The following is a 15,044-nucleotide window of genomic DNA, read 5'->3' as shown; positions in this document are numbered from 1 at the left end:
GCTTCAATTCGCACACGAAAACTTTAGACTCAGTTTGAATGCTCACACGGCATGCCCACGTGACTGTACGTTGCACGCTGACCTAACTTTACGTTGCACGCGTACATGACTTTCCGTTTGTGCCTTGTATAATGAATAAGGCTACGTCCACACGTACCAGCGTATTTTTGAAACCGCTGATTTTTCTATGCGTTTGCACCTTTTGTCCACACGTAATGTATGTCTGGCCGTACATTGTGTTTGTATTTCCAGGCACATTTCACGAAGCAGAACGCAGTCGTCAGAGATATCCACGTGAACGCTGTGATACGTCAGACCTTCAGTCCGAAAAAGAAAACCCGGACCAGTCTTAAAAGAAAGCACAAGTAAAACCTTTTTATTCACAAACATATCTTTGATTGTTAAGAATTTATGATCTTGTCTTTTATACATATCTGTGGTGCTTGCATACTGCAATATCACCACATAATATAGTCCAAAAAGTGGAAGTTTGTAAACTTTTTAAAAATGCAAAGTCGTGTACACTTGTGCACTTCAAAAATTCATTGTATACTGTACCTTCTTGCACGTCTCTGTTTCCTGTGTGTGTTGTTAGAAATCAAACTAACTTTAGGAAACAATATGCCAAAAGCATATTTACAATTACTTAAGACCGTTTTTAATTTCTTTTCTTTAGACCAAATGCCCTGTACACATATACGGACTCAGAGGATGAGCAGCCTACAAAAAAACGGTTTCCCCAGGCCCCTCGAGTGAAAATACCAGGTAATATAATACTGTCTAGTGTCTGTGTACATATCTGTGTCTGACACGAGGAAACTTTTTTTGACAAGTTGTCTGTATTCTTAAATACTTAAAAAATTATCTTTTTCTAAACAGCCCTCATCACTCCAGTCTGCCCCCCAGCCCACTGATAGCAACCATCATAATGCCACACCCAGCTTCCGGCACCTTTCGCCACTCCGGCACAAACCGACACAGCTTTGCGATCTCGCCAGCATGCAGTCTGATGTCTTCCCTATAGATGGTATGCTTTTAAAAAAGTTTTAAAGCTGCATCACAATGTCATTGTACTCTTATCTAAAAAAAAAAAACAACCCAATTTATACTCCTGAATGTCATCTTGTTGTGATATTTTTTTATTTTTTTTTTTCCTGTAGATTCCAGAGACTGTGAGGCCACTATTACAAGGCAAGTTTGAAAATCTTGGAATTTCACAGTTTACATAACAAATATATGTGACAGGCAAAAACTAGTAAACACTTTTAGCAGTTACAAGAACTAACAAATGAATATCCAACAAAAGGGAATAGAAATACATTGTACTGCTTTAGGCTTTAGGGAAAACTAAATGACATGTTTCTATCATCAATTACATGAAGTAAACACACAAGCACTTGCATACACATTTAAGACATGAGACACGCTAATTCCATCTCTTAAAATGTGTCTATAGGTGAGACGCTTTATGTTGATTGGTGCTGCTGGACCACACTGGAGGTGCGAGTCCGCCGTGTAATGGTTTATGCCATTACAAAGGAGCTGGCCTCTGCACTCAACTGGGCAGGGGAAAAAAAAAAACCAAGGACCAGACAAAGCAAAAAAGGGCATTTAAAGAGACAGCGCTGTGCAGATGCATATTTGGTAAGTTTTACTGTTTATTGTAGTTTTATGAGCCTAAAGTGAACAATAAAGGGATCAATTGATGTGCTGGGTGTGTTTCACATTTCCTATGTTTTTTTTTTTTTTGCTATATTACTTTGTCTTTCTTAATAACAAGACTTTCATGTCCGGTTAATCTGGAGATGGAGTCTTTGGTCTTCGGCTTGTTTTGTCCTCGGGTTGTACACTTTGTACAGCCCGAGGACCCCATGTTTTCTTTTTTTTTTTTTTTTAAAGGATACACGGCACACCATGCTAAGACATATCACATTTTCAGCTTATAGCTCTTTGGGAATCAAATGCAGCAGTTTGCTGATTTCCGCCTGGTGACTTTCATGTTTATCAGCCTAGGAGTTTACATACTTTCTCCCTGCTGAAGACAATTAACAAGAGCTTATTCATGTGCTCTAATTCCCTTTTTTTGTCTTTGTTTTTTTGTGTGTGTGTCTATTTTTGTCCTAGATGGCCTGGCGCAGCAGGTAGGGGCGAACTCTATGTCTGAGTTGGTCTTTGCTCAAGCAGTCCAGAAATGGCTCAGATATGCTCCAGATCGTACGGGTGGCGCGCAGGACACACATCATCCATCCCCATCCCGGAGTAAATAATAAAAAGTGACGTGAAACATAGAAATGTAAATAGGAAACTTTGTCTTTTAATAAAGTATTTTGCAAATGATACATGTCTATTGACCTTTTTTGGGTTTTTTTGTTTGTTTTTTTTCAATAAAAAGCAACTGTGCAAAAGAGGTGGAAAATTAACACCATAGCTCAACAGTGTTTCAATATCAGAATCTGACATTGTTTCAATGTCAACAGTATTCGAAAATATAACGTCGAATCAATGTCAGGTTTCAACATTGATTCAACATCAAAACCTGACGTTGTTTCAATGTTAAAAATGGGTGCAAGAGTGACGTTGGGTCAACGTCACACTTCAACGTTGCTTCAATGACGTCGCCTGATATTGACTCAACATTGTTCAAATGTTTCCTTGCTATCTGGGTAATGTCTCGTATGCACTGTGATTCTACCACGGGGTCTTGTTGTAGTTGGCATGGCCAGAAAACCATGAAGGGGAGGCGTCCCATTCAGAGCCTCCAGAGTTAAAGGTCCATATGGCACAATGAAGCTACCGTCCCCAGACGACAAAGGGGAATTAGCTCAAATGGAAGAGCGCTCGCTTAGCATGCGAGAGGTAGCGGGATCGATACCCGCATTCTCCAGGGACCCTTTGCATATCCAAGAGGAGCCCTCGATCCTTCTCTGTAGCCAATGCATTGGGTTTGTCTCATTATGTTTCTGACTTTACCAAGTTTTCAAGGCTTTGTGTCATCACTCCAGAGAAGCATTCAAAGGAAAAGGCAGGAAAAGAAAAAGTAGTGCTGTCGTGTAAATAAGAATGCTAGGGGTGCTAGACCAATGGCAAAGGAAAAGCCTTATAGTGAGTTGAATGTGAGCCTTGACACTAAGCATGGAGAAAGGGATTTGTACCAATTGGCAAGGCAGAGAGATTGAGCTGGAAAGGATGGGCAGCAGGGTGGAAATGCTAATGTGCTAACAAGGGAAGGAGTATTTTGGAGGGAAGACGTGGGTGGAAACCACATTAAGGAGTGATTTGTGACACCAGGATAGCAGCAAGTGTGAAAGGCAAGCTTTAGAGGACGGTAGTGAGAACTGCTCTGATGTATTGTTTTATGACTGTGGCACGGAGGAAAAGACAGGAGGCCGAGATGGAGTTGGCAGAGTTGAAGATGGTAAGCTTTTTATGTTGGGAGTGTCCAGGATGGAAAAAGATTAGGATTGACTATGTCAGAGGGACAGCTGGGGTTGAGCGGTTTGGAGACAACGTTAGAGCGGTAAGGCTGCGGTGCTTTGGAAATGTGCAGAGGAGGAATATAAGATATACTGGAAAAAGGGTGTTAAATATGGAGCTGCTAGGCAGGAGGAAAAGAAAAAGACGGAAGAGAAAGTTCATGGATCTAGCGGAGGAGGACATGAAGAGGGTTACTGTGACAGAGGAGAATGCTAGGGGCAGGGTTAGATGGAGGCAGATGATCCACTCTGGCAACCCCCAAGAAGAACAGGCTCAAAGAAGAAGCCCACATCACTCAAGGCTTCTACCAAAGTGTTACGCAGCCCCTCGTCAGGGATCTGGGGTAGATTTCCCTGCGTCGATACACTAGCAATCAGCTCGCATTTTGTCCATCTAGACCGCGTGTTCAGAGAATAGATTCCCAATTCAACTGGCAAACAGCAGCGTAAAGCAGATGAGGTGGCCGAGAGGTTAAGGCGATGGACTGCTAATCCATTGTGCTCTGCATGCGTGGGTTCGAATCCCATCCTCGTCGAGAGCTTTTACTACTTATCTTAATGCATCTTGTGAGATTGTCTGCCAATGTAGGTAGGTATGATGCAATGCCTCTGCTCGTCTTTGGCTCAGTACTCCCTATAGTTCACCATGTGGTCTTGTTGCACAGGTCACTTTAAAGAGAATGTTCTGCTAATACAATAGCAGAAAGGTACTCTGTTTCCAGAATAGTCACTGCTCCAAACGAACGTATGTGGCTTCCTTTGGCAAATGTTTATTTGAACGTCTCCTCTCAGTACCTACCAGGTGCTATTAGATTAATGCTGGCGTTAAACCTCATCAGTGTTTGTCCATCTGAGGTGATTGTCTCCCCTCTTACCTTCACAATACTGGCCAATGGCAGCAAAGAGTGGCGCAGCAACGCCCCCAGTCCAGTCTGACATCTCTTTTCTCCAGAAGCAGCTGAAAGGTGCTTCCACAAACAGTGACACTCTCCCAGCATACTGTGTAGGGCCCAGACTTGAGTTGGTCCGTAATGTCTCGTATGCACTGTGATTCTACCACGGGGTCTTGTTGTAGTTGGCATGGCCAGAAAACCATGAAGGGGAGGCGTCCCATTCAGAGCCTCCAGAGTTAAAGGTCCATATGGCACAATGAAGCTACAGTCCCCAGACGACAAAGGGGAATTAGCTCAAATGGAAGAGCGCTCGCTTTGCATGCGAGAGGTAGCGGGATCGATACCCGCATTCTCCAGGGACCCTTTGCACATCCAAGAGGAGCCCTTGATCCTTCTCTGTAGCCAATGCATTGGGTTTGTCTCATTATGTTTCTGACTTTACCAACTTTTCAAGGCTTTGTGTCATCACTCCAGGGAAGCATTCAAAGGAAAAGGCAGGAAAAGAAAAAGTAGTGCTGTCGTGTAAATAAGAATGCTAGGGGTGCTAGACCAATGGCAAAGGAAAAGCCTTATAGTGAGTTGAATGTGAGCCTTGACACTAAGCATGGAGAAAGGGATTTGTACCAATTGGCAAGGCAGAGAGATTGAGCTGGAAAGGATGGGAAGCAGGGTGGAAATGCTAATGTGCTAACAAGGGAAGGAGTATTTTGGAGGGAAGACGTGGGTGGAAACCACATTAAGGAGTGATTTGTGACACCAGGATAGCAGCAAGTGTGAAAGGCAAGCTTTACAGGACGGTAGTGAGAACTCCTCTGATGTATTGTTTTATGACTGTGGCACGGAGGAAAAGACAGGAGGCCGAGATGGAGTTGGCAGAGTTGAAGATGGTAAGCTTTTTATGTTGGGAGTGTCCAGGATGGAAAAAGATTAGGATTGACTATGTCAGAGGGACAGCTGGGGTTGAGCGGTTTGGAGACAACGTTAGAGCGGTAAGGCTGCGGTGCTTTGGAAATGTGCAGAGGAGGAATATAAGATATACTGGAAAAAGGGTGTTAAATATGGAGCTGCTAGGCAGGAGGAAAAGAAAAAGACGGAAGAGAAAGTTCATGGATCTAGCAGAGGAGGACATGAAGAGGGTTACTGTGACAGAGGAGAATGCTAGGGGCAGGGTTAGATGGAGGCAGATGATCCACTCTGGCAACCCCCAAGAAGAACAGGCTCAAAGAAGAAGCCCACATCACTCAAGGCTTCTACCAAAGTGTTACGCAGCCCCTCGTCAGGGATCTGGGGTAGATTTCCCTGCGTCGATACACTAGCAATCAGCTCGCATTTTGTCCATCTAGACCGCATGTTCAGAGAATAGATTCCCAATTCAACTGGCAAACAGCAGCGTAAAGGAGATGAGGTGGCCGAGAGGTTAAGGCGATGGACTGCTAATTCATTGTGCTCTGCACGCGTGGGTTCGAATCCCATCCTCGTCGCGAGCTCTTTCTACTTATCGTAATGCATCTTGTGAGATTGTCTGCCAATGTAGGTAGGTATGATGCAATGCCTCTGCTCGTCTTTGGCTCAGTACTCCCTATAGTTCACCATGTGGTCTTGTTGCACAGGTCACTTTAAAGCGAATGTTCTGCTAATACAATAGCAGAAAGGTACTCTGTTTCCAGAATAGTCAGTGCTCCAAACGAACGTATGTGGCTTTTGAAATGAAATTTGCCTCTGATCAGTCCTAGCAACACGCTTTCTTCTGATTCTTCCATTTTTGTAGCTTTGTGCATCAGTGTAATCGTTATACCAGGAAATTGTGCACTGACAAAAGTTTCCCCCTGCTTGGAATGCAAAGTGCGATTCAATGCGTAAAAAAAAATTTAATGCATTATTTTTTCAAATTAATTCATCGCAATTAAATTCTGTGGCCTAGTTTTTTGCCCTTTAAAATTTTCATGTTTCTGTAATTGTGAAGTTCAGAGTTCTCAAAATGCTGTCAACTTAAAAAACACCAAATTTCAACTGCGTCCTGCCTGAAGGCCTGCAAGTCTACACAGTTAAACAGATTATTTTAGCACAACTTAATTAAATATGCTAAAATTATTGTAAAAAAGAGCCACGTGGTCAGGTGAGACACTCCCCTTGGTTTCCATGGAGTGATGGAGAGGTCATCTTCTTTTACTCAGCTTGGAAACCAATCAGATTTGTTTGATCGTGAATGATTAACTGACTAGTTGTCAGTGTTGTACATGAGTAAAAAGATCTCTTTCTTTAAGGTTGAAATTCAGCAGAGCTGAGTGCAGTGCTCCCAGCATTGTCTCCATGAGGAGCAATTCATCTGTGGACACTCGAGTCAACTCCATGGAGACACAAAGGTGATGTTTATGTTTAGTTAAGGGATAAAAATGGTTACGTACGAGCAAAGAAGAAGCTAATATGAAAGTGGGTGTGTTAACATGTGTTAAACGCTGTCTGTATCAGCACTTCTGAGTCCTAAAAATATCACCTAGAGGGTTTTTTTTTAAAGTATCCTACTATCCTAAGTGTCCTAGTGAGTGGATGCAAAGGTTATATAGGAGTAAGATGATCTCTCCTTTCAATTTCCGGTTCAGTGTCTCACTTAGAAACTCTCTCATGACAGGACCTGTCTCATATGACACCTCTCCACCTCTTTCATCAGCTCATATTCTTGACATTGGTTTTGAACCTTTTTTTCCATGGAGGACACTCTCTGCATGTTTTATCTGTCAGTTCTAAAGTTTTACATATTAGGGTATAGTAAATAATGATTCTTACCTAGTATTAAATTTGGAGAACTGCAACTTCAGATGAACAGAAACACAGTGTGTCATTGTTAATTTATTCAAACTGAGCCAAATCATTGGAGTGAAACACTAACCACACCCAATGATTTAGTAGCTTGCTGAACCACCTTCAGCACTAATGACTCGACGACATAATCGTTGATTACTACATCATTGTGGAGGAATCTTGGTCCACTTTTCTTTACAGTGTTGCTTCAGTTCATTGAGGTTTGTGAACATTCATTTAAGCACACCTCTCTTAATTTCTCACCACAGAATTTCAGTCAGGTTGAGGTCTGAGCTTTGAGTGGATCATTGTGGCATGTTGATTGATTTTCAGACATGATGCTGTGTTTGGGTTGTAAAATATCTAAATACATTTAACTGAACTGCTGATGCAGTTATAGGTAGGTGTGGTTTATTGTGTATTGTATGTGTGATGTGTATGCTGTGTGTTTTGCTTACAGCATATTAGAAGTGTGAAATCTGGGCCACAGCTTATGTTTGCAGTGCAGCTGAATGATTTTTTCCCTGTAGTGTTTGTATTAAATGTGTACATTAAGTTTGTAAGCAGCTTCTCTCTAAAAATAAGTCAACCTTTCCTCTTAGCTTACAGAAGACTGTTGCAGAGTCCGTGGGTCCCAGCTCTGACTCCATGAAGAGTGATCGATCCAAGATGGAACCGCCCATCTTTAGAGATCAGAAATCAAAATTGTGAGTGTAAAGTTTGTACTTGCTTGCCTGGCCGATCTCTGTATATTATAAGTAGGTACTAATGGAAATGGGGCTTTAGTTCACAGAAAAGTGTTGCACATCCCAGCTGTGTCTCCATTAAGAGTGATCGATCCAAGATGTATTCTCTCCACTTTAAGGATGAGAAATCAAAATGGTAAGTGTAAAGTTTGTACTCGAGAACATAAAATGTCTTTCATGTGTCGGACAGACTTTTTTTCTACTACCAAGAACCAAGGGTGCGTAAAAAATTCTAAACCACAATCATTGACCAAAGTGCTGCACAACCAAATGAATAAAGCAATAAAACAACATAACAGAGAAAACAGATTATTAAAAAAAGTGTCAATCAGGTTTAAATTTCAAAGAGTAAAAATTAGTTTTCAAATGAGTTTTAATGATGGTGAGTGTTGGTGTGGTTCTAATTTGAAGGGTCAGATTGTTCCTCAGTTTGAGCACAGCTACAGCAAAGGTATGATCGTAGTGTGCATACTTAAAAGATCAGAAAGGTGAGAGGTGCTAATCCATTTAGCGACCTAAAAACTAACAATAAGCAGCTACTTCAACCAAAGTAAACAGACAAACAGGCTTAAAGTTGTCAAAAACAACAGAGCAGGGAGAGTGATTTGAGACCTGACACCAGCAACTTTATCAACAAAAAACTTTATCAAATGTTTACATATAGCTGGGAGTACACCCTGGACTGGCCTTAAATTCCAAATGCCTCTCTTTCTCTGTGCATTTTATGACATGAGTTATGTTGAGTTGGTGTCTTTTAGTTTATTAGGTTCCTGGCGTATAACTTACAGAAAGTGGAGCTTCAGAATGGAAGTCACACAGAGTCAAGGCATTGTGGTTAGACATTAAATCTATGCAGCACTGAGCAGTTTAATGGGAATTTACATAATGGACATAGTGGACATAATGGAAATGTCCTGTCACTGCTGGTCACTGAAATGGTCAAGAATGAATTTGTGAACATGCCCATGTCTGGAGTTTAACAATAAATAACTCATCAAAGTGTGTTTTTTGATTGGTTACATCAATGTCAACTTCCTAGTTCACAGTCAAATGCTTCAGGATCTGCAGCTCCCAGTAAGATGTCGTTGACTGAAAGATCCAAGTTTGAGCCACTTGGGTTTGAAATGGAGACAAGAAGGTAATTCTAATTTCTTCTGTAAGGGAAAATATCTTAAATTGCTGATGGATTAATCAGAGGCTGATGATGAGGCAGGAAAAAGTCTTTGTTACTGTAAGATATTACTCAGTCATCTAAAGAGATTCTTATAAAGAAACAAAGAAATATTGGCCTCTCAAGGAGATTGTGAGTCTTTGTGAGGCTGGGATCAGTTTGTCATGGGCAATAGCCAGCACCTCTCCAAAACAAAGCTGGGATCACAATAAGGAGGATTCACAGGCACCAAGTCCTGATTTATAAAGCAAACACTTGCAAGTCAGACTAATAGGCAAGTGCCAGGAGCCCCCACAGCAGCCATATGTCTTAGATTCTGATCAAGAGCGGTTGAGAGTTTTTACTTGTCATGGGGCAGGGTCTGATTGATGACTTCATGAAGTGGCAACTAAATGACAGCGAAAATCACCAGAACAGCAACCAGCATTTAAGCAAAGAAACATGAGGAGGGAGATTCTGGCAGGCAGTGACCGAATGTTCAGGTCCTGACCACATTTGCCACATAGTTATATTTTGGGTTAAAGTACAAGACTCCACATAACAGGCAAAAGATGATTCTTTAAACTACCTTTGTTTGAGGCATGAAAAGTCCATGAAACAAAGTCTATAAATCCGAAAATAAAATAAAGTCACAGAAGCAAACTGGATATCAAAAACTAACATAATACAAAGTCTAACATCAAAAGAGAGATAAAGACCCTCATCTTTGACACAGCAAGATCAAATCTGTGTTTTCACATAAATACAAAAACTGAGCTTCTGAAACTCTTTACTCTGGCAGGAGTTTGTCTTTTTCTTCTCTGGGGTTTTAAAGGCAGCTGGCAAAATTTAAAGCATGAAAACAGCTAACAGAAAAGCTCTATGCAATCACAAAATCCAAAAACTCTAACAAGTAAACATAACCACAAAATCCTTGCAACCATTTTAAATTGACGTCGTGCGGGTGTCGTTTTATTGTTTGTATGATTTTCATTCATTTTCTTAACTACTCATATAACTTCAGGTCATGAACAGACAGAGACAGAATTAAAATCCTGTGTAATCTGTTGTCCCCCTTTCAGACCAGTTAGTGAGAAGCCACCCACATGTCCAGGATTCAAGGATGTTATGAGGGATCCAGTCCAGCTCATTTGTGAACACTCATGCAAACTATGTCTCAGCACAAACCTGAACCAACCTGATTCACCAGCAGACAACTCTTGTCCTGAGTGTGGGAGGAAATCGTGGAAAATACCAAAACACAAGAGAGACAAAGAGCCAGATACTAGTAAGTTTATGTAGATTGTACCACTGCTGTTGCTGCTACTGCAAAAAATGCTGGTAATATCAAGGGTAATATTTGAAAATTTTGTTTTGTGGCTCAGCTGCCATCATTTCATCAGGCCTGCCCTAACTTAATAGGATCAGTGGACGTGACAGGAGAGCTGGCAAATTGAACAAGAACTGGCAGCTGGAAAGTGTGCAAATAAAAATGTGCAGAAAACTCTAAATAAATTCTTGCAGTACTGCAACACTGTGTGTGTCGAGTCTTCTGTTTGTCATGATCCAAAAATCTCTGTAACGTGTTTTGACACTCGGCTGTCAACACTTGTTGGATTTTTGTCATTTTCTTGTAAAATGACACAGCTCTGAATCTTTTCGGGGGGGGTTTTGTTGCTAGCAGTGAAACAGTGACGCTTGTTTTGGGGATTTGGGGATTTACCAATTGTTTCCATGACCAAACTAAAGTCTGATTTTAATCACCTGAGCAATTTTTATATTTACATGTTGTATTTTATTGTTACAGATAACATCCCACTTTTGAAGGTAAAGATGAAACTAAAAGAAGCAATGAAAAAGAAATTTTCCTCCGTCTCTGAAGGTAATGGTGACAACACAAGTTCCCTGAACAGCATCTACACAGAGCTTCATATAACCACTGGAGAGAGGGAAAGGCCAAGTGTAGAAAATGTGTTCAGGCTACCAGAACAAAAGTCGAAAAGCTCTCAATCATCAAAACAACAAATAATCAACCTAAACAAATGTTGACACTCTGCCGGGCCAAGACAGACTTCACAGTTGTGACAGAGGGTGTTGAAGGAATTGGAAAATAATTTTTTGTGCAGAAATTCATTGTCGACTGGGCCGAAGAGAAGGAAAACCAGGATGTTGACTTTGTTTTCAGCCTTTCTTTCAAAGAGCTGAATTTGATTACGGATGAGTAAAGCCTACACGAGGTCCTGACTTTATTTCACCCCACACTGTCTGAACTCAAAGATTCAGTGGATTATACCAAAACCAAGATTGTTCTGATCCTGGACAATTTGGATGAAAGCAGGTTTCAGCTGGACTTTGAAGGCATTAAGACTAGAGATGGACCGATCCGATATTACGTATCGGTATCGGTCCGATACTGACCTAAATTACTGGATCGGATATCGGAGAGAAATAAAAAATGTAATCTGATCCATTAAATATCAAAAAAACACCTCACAAAACTTGCCACACGGCGTAACTCGGCTCATAACCGTAGCACGTCGGAGCAGTATGTGTCACGTGATAGAGCGGCTGTGTGTATTTGTAGCCTCGCTACCAAACGAGCATTTCATCTCCGAGGAAGTTATTCCAGAGAGAAGTAAAGCAAGTGTGTAAGTTCATCTCTGAATGTTTGTAAAGCGTTCCCATGTTAAGCTTAACAACCCATATATGGAGCAACTGCCTCTCTCTCTCCCTCCCCTTCCTGCTGCTACTTCAGTCGTGAAACTGCTTAATGCTGATCGGCTTTTCTGTCACGAGTCCGTCTCTTCTTTGTTTTTGGCCCACTTTGCACCAGAAAGAGGAAACCAGCGGCTGAACAACAGCAGCACGTTTAAGCTTGATAAGCTGTTGTTAGAATTTATTTAATATTACTTTCTACACCAGGATCCTTTTCTACGTAGCTGACGGCTGGTAACTGTGCAGGGGCGGATATAGCAAAGTGTAGCCAGGGGGGCCGATAGGGCATTAACAGGGAAAAGGGGGCACAAAGACATACTTTTCTTTCTTATACTCATTTAAAATGTCTAGCTTTTAATAAACAATTATCTGAATCTTACACCCAAAGTATTAATCTGATGTCAAATGTATAGAAGTCCATTACTGTATATAGTAACTGTTAAGTCTAATATACCCTAGTAAGCTATAGTACTTTTTCCTTTGGGAAAGTACCATCTGTGAATTCTGCAGTTCTGTTGAAGAAAGATGTTGAATCTATTTAATTATTCTTGAAAAATAATTTATTTCTGTGCATTTTTTTTCACACTGCATCAAATTAAAGTTGATTACATCGATTAAGCATCATGAGGTGGAGGGTGGGGGTGGTGGTTCCCTTTTTTTTTTGAGAGTTTGCAACCCTATTAGTTAGGTTGCTTAATATTTCTGCTAAGTACTCTTTAAAATACCAGAATAGGGAGGATGGAGTAGGTTTAAGTTTATTAGATTGATCAGTGTTGCTGAACTATGAAATATTTTGGGTGCAGTGTATTTTTTACATACAGGTATAACAGAATAGCTTTAGTGTTATTGTTTATTTAAACTTGAGTATGAACTTATACAAAATGCAGCAAGATATTTAAAAAACAGTTTTATTGATTAAAAAACACACTATATCGGATTCATATCGGTATCGGCAGATATTCAGATTTATGATATCGGTATCGGACATAAAAAAGTGGTATCGTGCCATCTCTAATTAAGACTATAACATCTGTCAAGGAAGCAGCACCTGTGAGTGATCTCCTACTAAACCTCGTCTTCCTGATGCAAACCTCTGGATAACTTCCTGTCCAGCAGCAGCCAATCAGATCTCTGCAGACTACGCTGGCATGGTGACAGAGATGAGAGGGTTCAATGACTGTACAAACATCTCTCTGGGCTTTCATCTTGTTTTATCTGGGTAAATATACGGTGAGAAGGGTCAATGCTTTAAAAGGCACATTTAAATGGTGAATTGGGACCACGGAGCTACCTTTATGATGAGGTAACATAGAAAAATGAGTGAGGTAACTTTCCGACAGACCTGCTCTCAGTAAATGCCCATTTTTGCCACTGATAGATTTTTTTCCTACTAACACACTGAGACACTTCCACAGATTACCTGATAGAGAAGCTGTGAGTTTGAGCATTTGCTGGCTTTTATTTAGCTTGAGATTCTTGTTCTACATTCAAAGAACTAAGTAACATACACATGTTAATCATGCTTACCATCTTCAGATAATGAAGGAAACTTTGCTGTGAGTCAGATTTACTCACCGGATTTCATATTAATAATAATAATAATAATAATACATTTTATTTGAAAGCGCCTTTCAAAACACTCAAGGTCGCTGTACACAGTAGAGTAAAAAAACAACATAAAAGCAAAGAGTCATTTATTCATAATCATTTATTTTTTAATGAAAAACCTGCTTTTATGTGGAGTAAGACTCTGCAGTCATGTAAACATAGTCCTCACTTACCAGTTTTTACAAAGAGACAGTGACAAGTAGGGGTGGGTTTAAAAAATTGTTTTTTTTTATTCAAATCGATTTTAGTTTGAATAATGTGATATTGATTCATTAAATGCTGAATCAGTTTTTAAATATAAATGTATTTTGCCAGAAATGCCAGAATCTCAGGTTAAAGCTCACATAACTGTTTCAACAACCACCAAACAGCAAATGAGAGCAGGTGAACGGATTTTACAAAAAGATGTAAACACAGTAACAGTCCTAAATCGATACCCAGCCCTACTCACAAGAGAGCAGACTGGACACACACACATGTACTGTTGGGAAATCAGTTTTACCCCGGTTCTTTATTATTCCTCGGGCCTTCAGAGATGGCACCGGACCCAGTAGTCATCTTTACAAAATCTTTATTCATCTTTATTTCATCTTCATTTAAGCATGCACTTCTAGAAGGGAAGACGAGGCCGGTGTCCCTCTGTAAAGATCTTCACCCCTTTGTTAGTTCCAGCCAGCTCTATAGAGGCAACCCCATCATAAATCCCCCATGGTGTGCTCCAAACTCTGTCTCTGTGTGTGCGCGTACCCGCGTGTCTATGTGAGTGCTCGTGAGTGACTGTGTGTGCATACCTGGTATGTGCGTGCACGTGAGTGAGTGTGCATGTGGATGTGTGAGTGTAACAGTTAAAACACTGTGGGTGTGTGTCTCTTCCTAGGGGCCATAAAAACCATCTCCCCTCCAGACCACAGTTATCAAGTTAACTGTTGAGACCCCCACACAGGTATCCTCTGGGGAATTTCCACTCAGCATTAACTCCTCTTGTCTTACTTTCACAGTTCAACTGGGGAGGGTCTCCTAAGATCTACTCCTAAGTTCATGACACAGTCAGGCCTTTATTTATATCCAGGGCAGTGTCAGTGTCTCTACCATAATTCTACATTCTACCTTCACACATGTCTAAACTCTAAAACAAACTAAACATTTCTACAGTACACATCAGATGTATACTGAGCCACAGACGTCTTATTTTCCTGTATTTCAGTGAGTTTATAGAGTGTTTTAAATAATATTCTAATTATCAAGAAGATATTTTAAAACCTTGCCTCAGCTTCAGAAAGCACATCAATAAGGTGAGTTATACAGTGAAATAACTAAATACTGTCAATCCCAATTTCATATGACTCACTGACAGAATATGAAGGGTGTAGTTGGTTTAAATCCCCTCAGTGTGAGAACCAGTTTAGCTCTCTGTATACTATCTCTCCGCACTGACTCCAGCTGAATGAGGAAGCACCGACCAACACAAACCCTTTGATATTCACGGAAGTAATGACCTCGCCTCTCTTTGAACTTCACTGCTTACACTAACCACTCATATTAGCACGTGCTTCACTGTAGTTTTAACTCACTCACACACACACACGCGTACATAAACAGAGTTTCACTCCAGCTCAGGTTTGAGCTTCTTTCAGTGGTTAATATGAAACCAGTTCATGTG

At 40.7% G+C, this 15,044-nt stretch overlaps 1 long non-coding RNA gene and 4 other non-coding genes across 5 annotated transcripts; all 5 read left to right on the top strand.

The window, feature by feature from the left end:
* The first annotated feature begins 1,598 nt into the window (after window positions 1–1,598).
* LOC120435136 lies at window positions 1,599–2,337 on the top strand. The gene is made up of 2 exons (XR_005609545.1): window positions 1,599–1,644; window positions 2,125–2,337. It is a non-coding gene; the product is annotated as an uncharacterized LOC120435136 (long non-coding RNA).
* Window positions 2,338–2,811: 474 nt separating this feature from the next.
* trnaa-agc lies at window positions 2,812–2,884 on the top strand. Its single transcript has one exon. It is a non-coding gene; the product is annotated as a tRNA-Ala (tRNA).
* Window positions 2,885–3,927: 1,043 nt separating this feature from the next.
* trnas-gcu lies at window positions 3,928–4,009 on the top strand. The gene has a single exon. It is a non-coding gene; the product is annotated as a tRNA-Ser (tRNA).
* A 640-nt stretch (window positions 4,010–4,649) lies between these two features.
* trnaa-ugc lies at window positions 4,650–4,722 on the top strand. The gene has a single exon. It is a non-coding gene; the product is annotated as a tRNA-Ala (tRNA).
* Window positions 4,723–5,765: 1,043 nt separating this feature from the next.
* On the top strand, window positions 5,766–5,847 carry trnas-gcu. Its single transcript has one exon. It is a non-coding gene; the product is annotated as a tRNA-Ser (tRNA).
* Window positions 5,848–15,044: the final 9,197 nt, after the last annotated feature.

This window comes from Oreochromis aureus, linkage group 3, assembly GCF_013358895.1.
Source record: "Oreochromis aureus strain Israel breed Guangdong linkage group 3, ZZ_aureus, whole genome shotgun sequence".
Classification (NCBI taxonomy): Eukaryota; Metazoa; Chordata; class Actinopteri; order Cichliformes; family Cichlidae; genus Oreochromis; species Oreochromis aureus.
The sequence above is the reverse complement of the archived record's forward strand: the minus strand, read 5'-3'. Positions and strand labels throughout refer to the sequence as shown.